Raw genomic sequence first — 12,635 nt, forward strand, 5'->3', positions numbered from 1 at the left:
CTGCAAACTTTCCAGTTCACAAGTTCACCATTTTAAGCCCTAAGCCATCACGGCCCCCCTTATTAGTAGTACTAGTAGTATTTTTTTTTAATGCTGTTCTTCTTTTGAATAATGTTTGTTAAATATTACTACCATGTTTCCCCGAAAATAAGTCAGGGTCTTATTTTCTGTTGACCCCCGAAATAAGTGCTTAGCCTTATTTTTGTATAGGTCTTATTATTTTTGAGGTGCAGGAGGTGGTGAGCGTGGTTACCTCATGCCTGCTGCTGTTTTGCAATATTTTCAGGGAGGGCTTATTTTGGGGGAAGGGCTTATTTTAGCGCATACGCTCAAAAGCCCGATTGGGCTTATTATCCAGGGAGGTCTTATTTTCAGGAAAATAGGACAATAAACTTGTATGTTTGCCCTCCTTAAAGAAGAAAACTGTAATCTACCACTTTACCACTTTCATTAGCATTTATAGATTATTTCACAATGACAGGTTTCTTAAGTTATAGCCTAGATCCCAAATTTATTTATTTATCTACATATCAAAATTATATAAATGTCCATCTCATCCAAATTGAGTCTGGATAGCACAATAGATTAAAAAATATAGATTAAAAAATGAAGATATGAAAACAACAAACACAAATTTAAAAGGCTATAGTAATAAATATCATAAGTGAAAATACAAACCATATTTGAAAGAAATAAAAATGGTCCCTTTCACACTGGACAAATTTCTGGTTTTATGGGAGACATAGGACTGGTCACATAATTAAGTCCTAAGAGTCTCTCAGAATACCCAAAAAAATGGGAACAACCTAATTTTGTCTCCTGGGGCTGACCAAATGTAGATCCCTATCTATTCACAGCATGCTTTCTCTGCAAGATCTCATTTATTTTGATTTGCATCCCTATTGCATTCCCTTCCAGCTCTAGTTTTTCATTTTGGGGTGACTCAGTGGCTAAAACACTGAGCTTGTCGATCAGAAAGTTTGGCATTTGGGTGGTTCGTATCCCTAGCGCCATAACTGAGTGAGCTCTTATTACTTGTCCCAGCTTCTGTCAACCTAGCAGTTTGAAAGCACATGAAAAATGCAAGTAGAAAAATAGGGACCAGCTTTGGTGGGAAGATAACAGTGTCCCGTGTGCCCTCGGCGTTTAGTCATGCCTGCCATATGACCACAGAGACATCTTCAGAGAGCACTGGCTCTTTGGCTTTGAAACAGAGATGAGCACCTCCCCCTAGAGTCAGGAACGACTAGCACATATGTGCAAGGGAAACCTTTACCTTATTTCATTGGTAGCTGTGGCTTACAGAATTCACAAATCAGACAAAAATTGCAATCATAATTCAGATGGGTGGACAGCAATTTTATATTGCACTGATTCAATACTGTTCTATGAACTATCATTCCTGTAGTATCCTATACTTGCCAGCATGAGCTTGACTTTCTTCAACTAAGGAAGCACCTGAAGTATCCATCAGGTGCTAGTAGAAACCTTCACACATGAGACAACATCACTGTCTGAGTTTTACAACTACATTCTACACATTAATTTATCAGAGCAAAGGTGCACAGAATGCGGTTCCTTCTTTTCACCACTGTAATTTGCTTCATGTATTTATTCCACTTCAGTTGTGGAATTATTTTTAAATAATAATTTTATGTTAAATCACTTATAACAGAAAAGGTACCTCTTATTGTTCCATTACAAGAGGAGAAAAGCTAAGTAAGTTGATCCAATTGATTGCCATTATAAACACAACTCTTGAGATATACAAGTAGTACAACTTACAACCATCTCCACAGTCACATAATCAAAGTTCAGGCACTTGGCAATCAGCATATATTCACAGCCAGCTTTTGGCAAGCAAAGTCAATGGGAGAAATTGGAAATGAATATAATATAAAAAAAGAACAGAACAGAATAGAATCATAGGGCTGGAAGGGACCTTGGAAGTCTTTGTTCAACCTCCTACTCAAGTCAGGAATGCTTACGCCATCTTGGCTGTCCAATCTTTTATTCAAAACCTTTAGTGATGGAGCACCCATAACTCTAGAAAGGAAGCTGTTCTGTTGATTAATACTGTAGTTCTTACGGTCAAGACATTTCTCATTTTTTGTTCCAGATTGAATCTAGAAACTAGAATAGAATAGAGCTGGAAGGGATTTTGGAGGTCTTCTAATCCAACACACAGAGCCCACTCAAACAGGAGACCCTATACCATTTCAGACAAGTGTCTGTCCAGTCTTTTCTTCAAAATCTCCAGTGATGAAGCATCCACAACCTCTGAAGGCAAGTTGTTCCATCGTTCTCACTATTAGAAAGCTTCTCCTTTAATTCCACATTGCTTCTCTCCTTGATTAGCTTGTGTTCATTATTTCTTGTCCTGCCCTATGATGTTTTGGAAAATAAGTCAACCCCCCTCTTCTATCCTGGATAAATGGCTGTCCATTCTGGGAAGCAACCTGCTCCATTGCTAATTGTTCTTACAATCAGGAATTTTCCCCTTAGTCCCAGATTGGATCCCTCTTTCATGAGTTTCCACCCATTGCTTCTTATCCTGCCTTCTGGTGCTTTGGACCCTTCTCTGTTACAGCCCCCCAACTACCAGAAGACTGCTATCATGTCACCCCTAAACCTTCTCTTCTCTTTCACAAACCTAATTCCCTTAAACATCCTATAGACCCCTTACAATCTTTGTTGATGTTCTCTGAACTCTTTCTAAATCTTAGCATCTCCACAATTCACTTAACAATTGCAGTTATTCGTTCAACAATGGTGGCCAAAAAAGGTCATAAAATCAGGTTTGACTCACTTAACAACCACCTTCGTGAGTAATGGAAATTCTGATCCTTACTTGTTGTTGTAAATCAAGGATTTACCGGTACCTACAGCAGGGGTATCAAACTCATGGCGTCACGTTGTTGTCACATGACATATTGTGACTTCCCCCCCTTCGCTAAAATGGGGTAGGCGTGGCCAGTGCATGACGCATCCAGCCCACAGGCTGTGAGTTTGACACCCCTGACCTACACATACTTCATTCAACTTTGATCTTTATTTTCCATTCCTGTAGCTGTTAATAATAAATTCCAGCCTTCTCAGTCTTGAATGCATATTTGTAAAGAGGCTTCATAGGAAAATACACACACACACACACACACACACACACACACACACACACCCTAAATTTCAAGTGAAGATTTCACAGTGCTATAACTTAAATTCAGTAACAAAAACTTATTATTGATTCTCTGGAATTTATTCCCTCTAATAAACTCCCATGGTAAAATTTCAGTAAGCTTTACTGCATTCTGCAAAAATGTCATTACCTTGTTCATTGGAAATATAATACCCCAGGGGAAAAGTCTACATTTCACAGTCAAGAAGAAAAATGACAAAAATCTGTTGGTGTATAAAACCTTGCAGTACAATTCACTCTGTGACCACTTGCAATGAAATGTACACAACAATACTTTACTGTTGTCTGTATTTTACCAAGCTGCACATTTTACCATCCCCAAGAAAGAGAACAGTAACTGTATATTGTTCCAACCCAAAAAAAAAAGATTCTTTTAAAAAAAGATTTCCTTCCAACCATATTTGAAATACTTTCCATTTCAAATTATTGTTCAGTGCAAAATGGTATAATTTAAGTAGTATAAAATAACTAGACATGATTTTCCTAAACAAAAAGCAGTTATGAGAGCACAAACGTATTTTCCTCTCACTTGGCAGATGGTGTCAGTAAAATCTACAGAGGATAGTAGCTAAGTGATGCAGCCTAACCCTCTGATAAATAGGTTCGTAAGGTCATTTCCAACATTTGACTCACATTTCTGAACTATTTCAGTGTCCCATTCCTTTGTTAGTAGCAACATCTAAGAAGACCATTTTTCAGGCATAATTTTGTAATTCCAATTCTTGTTGTATTGATACCATAGAATATCTTAAAAGATTAACTCTTAAAACCTTTGCATCGGTATTCACCATCTTTTCCAGCTCTTAGATGCCATGTTTATCTGTTGGAAAATGCTTTCATTTTCTCCCTCTTCAATGGTGAATGGGTTCTTTTTAATCCTAAATGCTTTCCTCTCCTCTTTTTGTTTACTTGAATAAAACTGTGCATGTCTTTATTAGTTCTTCTAAAGTTATATAAAATCCTGGGAATAAATTGCTTATAAAATGTCATTGGAACTAGTGAAAAAGGTCATACAACATGTTGCTATAAAACAAAATGAAGGTCTAATAAATATTAAGAATAGTGTTGTCTTTTTCTTGAAGGGTTTCAAATAAAACTTGAATTTTGTGAGAGTGTTCTATCATGTATAGCACCTACAAGCATATAAGAAAAATATAATTCATTTTGGGCTGTGTCTGTTTTGCACAAATCCACTAGTAGTCATTTTTTATCCCAGGGAATACTGAAATTCTGCGCCAATTCCCAAACTGTTGTTGTTAGTTGTGAAGTCGTGTCTGACCCATCATGACCCAATGGACTATGTTCCTCCAGGGCTTCCACTCTACCATCCTCTGGAGTCCATTTAAGCTCATGCCTACTGCTTCGGTGACTCCATCCAGCCACCTCATTCTCTGTCGTCCCCTTCTTCTTTTGCCCTCAATCTTTCCCAGCATTACAATCTTCTCCAGGAAATCTTCTTTTCTTCTCCCAAATTTTATAAACTGCAACAGAGTAATGTTAATGATTCGGGTATGTTACGTTGTGATTTATAAAATACATTTTCCTACTAGCAATTGCAATAGCTAGATAGCTATATTTAGAGTCTATTGCTATTGCAATTGCTAGTAGGAAAATAGATTTTCCTCTGTGTCTCCTTTCTCTGATATCATGAATATGTCAATTCTGCCAACTGGAATAGTGAGAAAGCAGAGTGAGAAGAGGAAGGTTGATTCTTGAACAATTGAGACTTGTGAAATCAAGGGATACCTAAGTTCCTTACCCCAAACCAATCCCACCCCAACCCCAAGCAAATCTCAGATGTAATTTTTGGAATAATGAGTTGCAAATTTGAACTCTGGTTTCCATAGAAATGGAGCTGAACGATTGCATGCATTTCATAAGGTGTGGAGGACCCACCCTTGAAAAAAATATGTGAAGGTACCTAGAGATATAGTCAGATTGCCCCAGGAGCTGTTGATACAGTTCTACAAATGAATTATTGAGTCTGTCATTTGTACATCTGTAACTGTCGGATTTAGTACAGCAACCAAACAGGACAGATACAGACTAAAGGTAAAGGTTCCCTTCATACATATGTGCTAGTCATTCCCAACTGTAGGGACAGGTGCTCATCTCTGTTTGAAAACCAAAGAGCCAGTGCTGTCTGAAGACATCTCTGTGGTCATGTGGCCAGCATGACTAAATGCAGAAGACGCACAGCACAGAATGCTCTTACCTTCCCACCAAAGGTGGTCCCTATTTTTCTACTTGCATTTTTACATGCTTTCAAACTGCTAGGTTGGCAGGAGCTGGGACAAGTAACGGGACCTCACTCCGTTATGAGGCACTAGGGATTCGAACCGCCGAACCTTTCTGATCAACAAGCTCAGCATCTTAGCCACTGAGCCACCAGGTCCATATACAGATACATATCCAGATACAAACTACAACTGATAATTAGGACTTCAGAAAAAAACAATTGCAACCACCCTGCCTTCCATTGAGGACCTGTATACTGCAAGGGTCAGAAAGAGGCTGAGAAAATATCTATATCCTAGACATAAACTTTTCAACTCCTCCCCTCAGGATGCTGCTTACCGGGCGTTGCATGCCAAAACAAGACACAGAGACAGTTTTTTTTTTCCTTGTGGCATCACTTTCCTTGTGGCACACTCCTAATTCCCACAGTACTGTCATATTCATATGACAGTAGCATGACTGTATTACTATTATCCTTCTCACCTTTTCTACTACCTTCTCTTATTGGTATTATTATTATGATTATATTATGTTGTTGTTTGTATTTACATTGACAACTTATTTATTATTATTTATTTATTATTCATGCTTCTAGACCGCCCCCTCTCCCAAAAGGGACTCGGGGCGGTGTACAGTCCATGCAAAATATATCAAAATACAATAAAAATTGAATATGTACAGTTGGAATGGAGGAGGTTAAAAATGGAATTAAAAGAACTGTACAAAGCAATATATATAAATATAGGATTTTGAACCCCTAAAACACACACAATAAGTTAAAAACAATACCCCTAAAATAACCAGTTAATACATTTGCCAGGAGGGACAGTTGTAATTATGCCAGGCCTGCTAATCGGAACAGGTGAGTCTTCAATTTTTGCCGGAAGGAGCGGAGGTCAGTAGTGGTTCTAATGTCGGGGGGGAGGTCATTCCAGAGGGTTGGGCCCATCACAGAGAAGGCCCTACTCCTTGGTGTCGCCCGTTGGCATTGCCTAGTGGACGGCACCAGGAGAAGTCCCTCTCTGTGTGAGCGAATTGGCCGCAGGGATGTATGTGGGAGGATGCGATCCCGCAAGTAACTAGGTCCCGTGCCATGGAGCGCTTTAAAGATGGTAATCAGCACCTTGAAACGCACCCGAAAAACCACAGGTAGCCAGTGCAGCTCGCGCAGGAGAGGTGTTACGTGGGAGTACCTTGTACTCCCCATCACAGCCCGCGCGGCTGCGTTCTGAACTAACTGCAGTCTCCGGGCGCGTCCCAAGGGCAGCCCCATGTAGAGAGCATTGCAGTAATCCAGGCGGGACGTCACCAACGCGTGAGTGACCGTGCGTAGGGCATCCCGGTCCAGTAGGGGGCGCAATTGGCGCACCAGGCGAACCTGGTGGAACGCCCCCCTCGCCACGGCTGCCACATGGTCATCCATTGACAGCCGGGCATCAAGGAGGACGCCCAAATTGCGCGCCCGTTCCACAGGGGGCAATTGTTCGCCCCCTATGGCCAGCGATGGACCGACCCCTGTGGCACTCCACAAGTGAGTGGCCTCGGGGTCGACCTCTGTCCCCCTGTCAACACACATTGCTTCCGGTCGGAGAGGTAGGAGCCGAACCACCGCAGAACGGTACCTCCGACTCCTATCCCCTCCAACCGGCGCAATAGGATACCATGGTCGATGGTATCAAAAGCCGCCGAGAGGTCTAATAGGACCAGGATAGAGGAACAACCTCTATCTCTGGCCCTCCAGAGATCATCGACCAACGCGACCAAGGCTGTCTCTGTGCTGTGCCCGGGTCGGAAGCCGGACTGGCGTGAGTCTAGATACTCGGATTCGTCAAGGTGTTGTGGAAACTGCTGCGCCACCACATTCTCGACAACCTTCGCTAAAAACGGAAGGTTGGAGACTGGACGATAGTTAGCTAGCTCCATTGGGTCGAGTGCAGGCCTCTTAAGTAAGGGTCTCACCACCGCCTCCTTCAAGGCAGCTGGTAAGGATCCCTCACCCAATGAGGCATTCACCAGGCCCAGAAGCCAGCCTCGGGTCACCTCCCAAGATGCCAGTACCAACCAGGAGGGACACGGGTCCATTAAACATGTGGTGGGTCGTAGCCGTCCACGCAACCTATCCAAATCCTCGGGGGCAACAGAATCAAACTCCTCCCAGGATGGTCTCACAAGACTCGCTGTTGGCGGCCCGTCTGGTCCACTGAGGGGGGCCCATCCGCTCCGGATCTGAGCTACTTTATCCTGCAGATATTCCCCAAACTCCTCTGCTCTGCCCTGCAAGGGTGCCCCCTGCGTCCTCTGTGACAAGAGGGAGCGGGTCACCCTAAACAGGGCGGCAGGGCGGTTATCCGCGGACGCAATAAGAGCAGCGCAATATCTACGTTTGGCCGCCCTTAATGCCACAAGGTAGGTCCGTAAATAGGCTCTTACCTGTGTTCGATCAGATTCGGAGCGTGAGGACCTCCACCTGCTCTCTAGACGTCTCCTATGGCGCTTCATCACCCTCAGCTCCTCGGTATACCAAGGAGCCCGGGTGGGTCGCTGCCGCAGGAGAGGTCGCAAAGGCGCAACCCGGTCCAAGGCCCCAGCCGCCGCCCTATACCAGGCGGCCGCTAGGTCCTCCGACCGAGCGCGGGTCAGGGCTACAGGTAATGGCCCAAGCTCCGTCTGGAACCTATCCGGCTCCATCAGGTGCTTGGGGCGGTACCAGCTTGGACCATCTGGTCCCGCCTCCTCGCGGTGGGGGGTAGCGCCAGGGAAGTCCAGCCGGAGACATGAGTGATCCGACCATGACAGGGGTGTAACAACAAAGTCCCCTATACCCAGATCACTCGTCCACTGCTCAGATACAAAAACAAGGTCCAATGTGTGGCCACCTTCGTGTGTGGGGCCCTGAATTAACTGGGTCAGGCCCATGGCTGTCATGGAAGCCATGAACTCCCGAGCCACCTCAGACGCTGCTCCCGTCGACGGCAGGTTGAAATCCCCCATAACCACAAGCCTGGGGATCTCAACCGCCGTCTCCGAGATCAGCTTGAGGAGCTCGGGCAGGGCCGCTGATGTATAGCGAGGAGCCAAGTATACAATCAGCAAACCCAACTGCCTCCCTGGGCCCCATTTCACACCAAGGGACTCACACCCGGATATCTGAGGAACAGTGAACTCCCTCGGCTCTAGACCTTCCCGTATAACTACCGCCACCCCACCACCGTTACCCAGGGCCCGAGGCTGATGTAATGCGCGGAAACCTGGTGGGCACATTTCCACGAGGGGTAAACCACCCTCGTGGCCCAACCAGGTCTCCGTTATCCCTGCAAGGTCCAGCTCCCCCTCAGAGATCAGCTCATTAATGAGGGGGGCCTTGTTGGTTACGGACCTTGCATTGCAAAGCATCAGCCGTAGGCCCGGGCTCTGTAGTTCCTGGCCACCTAGATTGCGGGGGTTGGTACAAACGACCGGGCGTAGCCAACAGCCATGGTCTCCCAACCGACCTTGTAATCTTCTTTTGTCCTCTCATCCCCCCCTCCCCGCGACCGTTGTAATCAAACAACCCTCTATTGGAATTACTTGTTCCCTCTCCCCCCCCACTCCGCTCACTTCCCTCCTGGACTCACCTGTTCGTCTGGCACTGGCTTCCCTCCTGGCCTGGTTATCCCCCCCTCCCTTCCCAGAACCCCCTAAAAACAATATAAAACATTTAGCTAAAAAGCCCCTCAGCTTCCTCTTCTTCCACCTCTCGGGGTTCACAAACCCGTCATCAAGGCACTGGAAACAAATTTCTTGTGCGTCCAATCACACTTGACTAATAAACTATTCTATTCTATTCTATTTTATTCCATTCAATTCCATTCCATCCATTTATATATCTACTATTACAAATGTTAAGGGATGCGATGGCTCAGTGGCAAACATGCTGAGCTTGCCGATCAGAAAGTTGGCAGTTCAGCAGTTTGAATCCCTAGCACCGTGTAACAGAGTGAACTCCCGTTACTTGTCCCAGCTTCGGCCAACCTAGCAGTTCAAAAGCACATAAAAATGCAAGTAGAAAAATAGGGACCACTTTGCTGGGAAGGTAACAGCACTCTGTGCACCTTCAGTGTTTAGTCATGCTGGTGCTGAAGAAACATCTTCAGACAGTGCTGGCTCTTCAGCTTAGAAACAGAGATGAGCACCACCCCCTAGAGTCAGGAACCACTAGCATATATGTGCAAGGAGAACCTTTACCTTTTATTATCTTTCTTCTTTTCTTCCTTCCTCCTTCCCTCTCTCTCCCTTCATTCTCTGTTGTTGTTTTTCTTTTTTTACTGTTTTAAATGGAAAAAAGTATTTCAAAGATAACTCAGCAACGGAGAACTAGAAAATTTTCAGCCTTTTAGTAGATTATAGCCTTTCAGTACACACATTTCTTGTAACTCTCTCCATTTCCATTCTTAAATAGAGCTAGGAAAGAATCTCTGAAGTGGAAAGGTTCATCAGTCAAAGTAAATTATACTGGATTAGATAGACCAATGATTTAGCACAGTGGAAAACAAAAACAAAAACCTCTCCATCTGTGTGCTTAGGGAAACCTCAACGACAAATACATATAGAATTAGATTCAGACTAATTGATCCCGCACATAATCATGTGTGCGCATGTGTGATACAATACATTTTTAAGTCAAATTTTTAATTTTATATACATATTTTGAATTTGTGATGCAATACATTTGAGAGACGTATTTCCCCCTACAGAATGTTCTTTTTCTTCTTTTGTGTCTAGATCAAACTTGACTCAGAATCAAGCTCCCTTGTTGGCTTTGTCATTGGCCAAAAATAATACATTATCGGTACATGTTTCTGGTAGTAGCTGACTTCCCAGCAGATGGGCCTATGTGAACGTGTCTCTCCACATTCACATGGCATGTGGTTGTCCCCTAAGAGCCTCCAATTCGGCATGTTGTTTTTACATTTAGGTATTCAATTTATTCAGGGTCTTCCAAATAGGGAGGTCGCTCACACAGGGAGGGACTCCTCCGGGTGCCGTCCACCAAGCAATGCCAACGGGCGGCGCCTAGGAGTAGAGCCTTCTCTGTGATGGGCCCAACCCTCTGGAATGACCTCCCCTCCCGATACTACCGACTTCCGCTCCTTCCGACAAAAACTTAAGACTCACCTGTTCCGATTAGACGGCCTGGCCCACTTATAGTTCTACTCTTACCTCCTGGCGAATATTTTATTTGGGATAGCTTTTAGGGTTAATGTTTTTAAATTTTTAAATTTTTTAAAATTTTAATCTAACTTAACTAAATTGTACAGGGAACTATCACTACCTCCTCCAGTCCTATGTTTAATTTATTTATTTCATATTTATAACATGTATATTTACTGTTCAATTATTTTAATATGACTGTACACCGCCCCGAGTCTCTTTTGAGAGAGGGGCGGTCTAGAAATTGAATAAAGTTAAGTTAAGTTAAGTTAGCCATATCTTCCTTTAATGTTACTCCTTGCTCAGCAGTCTCCTTCCTCCATCTTTTAAGTTGATTTTGTTCTTGTGTACCCTCAAAAAATGCTTGATATATTAATATACCATATTTTTCAGAGTATAAGATGCAACTTTTTCCCCTCTAAAAGAGGGTGAAAATTTGGGTGTTTCTTATACATCAATTGGGCCCCACCCTTTGGCCTCTGCCTCCCACAAATTTACCTCCTTGCAGCAAACAGGGAAAATGGGGCTTGTGGAGGTGGCAATCAGCTACGGCAGTGGTCAGCATACTGAGGCCACATGTGGCTCTTTCCTCCCTCTGCTGCAGCTCTGTCACCGGTCAGTGCCACAATTTTGAGAGGAGCTTCCGGTGGGTGGGGGGGAGAAGCACAGTGTGCCAAGAGAAGACTCTATGGCAAGGGGAGGGTTTTCCAGTTGTCTCTACAATTGATAGGGCTTTCAGTTATAACAGGTAGAGGAAAAGGTATGCCGCGCTAGGAGAGGCTCTATGGTGGGGGAACTGTTCAATTGAAAGGGGCTTCCGGTTAGGACCTTTGTGGCTCCCGGTGTTTTCTTTTCTGTGGGAAACGGGTCCAAACGGCTCTTTGAGTGTTTAAGTTTGCCAGACCCTGGGCTATGGCAATCCCTGCAGCCTGAAACAATTGATGATAGGGAGGCCCAGACTGAAATTGAATGTGAAACTTGCTGTTTGCTGCACGAGACAAATTGCTGGGAGACAGAAGCAGATTTTTTTTTCTTGTGCTAATCAGGCTGTTTGCTGCAAGGAGGCAAGTCAATAACTATAAATGCCTATAGAATGTTCAAATTATGAGACTTATTTTTTAAAGACTGCTTTATTAATGTTCTAGACAGCTTAACAAATGAAGAAGCTTTTTAAAATAAATGCTTGATCTGAAGAGGCCCAGTACTATTGCATCTTCTTTTAAATAGCAGAGAATAAGGTATACTTTCAAAAAGCCACATCAATTGTAACAGCTTCTGTATAAGTATAGTCTAAAATGTAAGTGTCCTGTTGTCTAATTAGACCCTGACTTAGTCATGTTTGGAGTAGATCTATTTAAATTATTGGGAGGAGTTAGTGTGACTACATTTAAGAAAACTTTCTGGCATTAATATACTGCCATAATATACATTTCTCCAACTCTTTGCTATTTCTATGGGTCAGTCACACAAGCACAGAAATACACCACAAACAGTGCATATAACAAGGAGGCAAATTGCTGGGAGGCAGAGGCAGATTCCCCCCCCCCTGTTTTCCTCCCCAAAAGCTAGGTGCGTCTTATACTTCATAACGTCATATACTCCAAAAATATGGTAAATGTTTTATAACATATTGGCATAAATGGAACAACTGAAATGACCAACTTGAACAATGAATAGAACAACTTGAAGGATCAAAGCAGACAAATCTTCCAGGAGGCCCTATTATGATTCTTCAGAGGCCTTCTCCATTCCCAGTTGTGCTGAGCCTTTTCATCTGCTTAGAAAGGCTATCGATCTTCACTCCCAGAACAGGTAGTTCTATTTCCAATCCTACTGAGAGACCAATGAATCTTGAAGACCATGGGGGGGGGGGGAGAAGCACCACTGCAAACTGAGCTGAGATCTCCTTGCTGTCTATTCAAGAGAAACTTGAATGGCTTTCAATATTCTGTTTCTTGACCTTGTTTGTCTTGAAATGCTGACAGAAAAGGAGGGAAAGATATTTCTTGAA

The sequence above is a fragment of the Natrix helvetica genome (genome assembly GCF_964273705.1).
Source record: "Natrix helvetica genome assembly, chromosome: 6".
Classification (NCBI taxonomy): Eukaryota; Metazoa; Chordata; class Lepidosauria; order Squamata; family Natricidae; genus Natrix; species Natrix helvetica.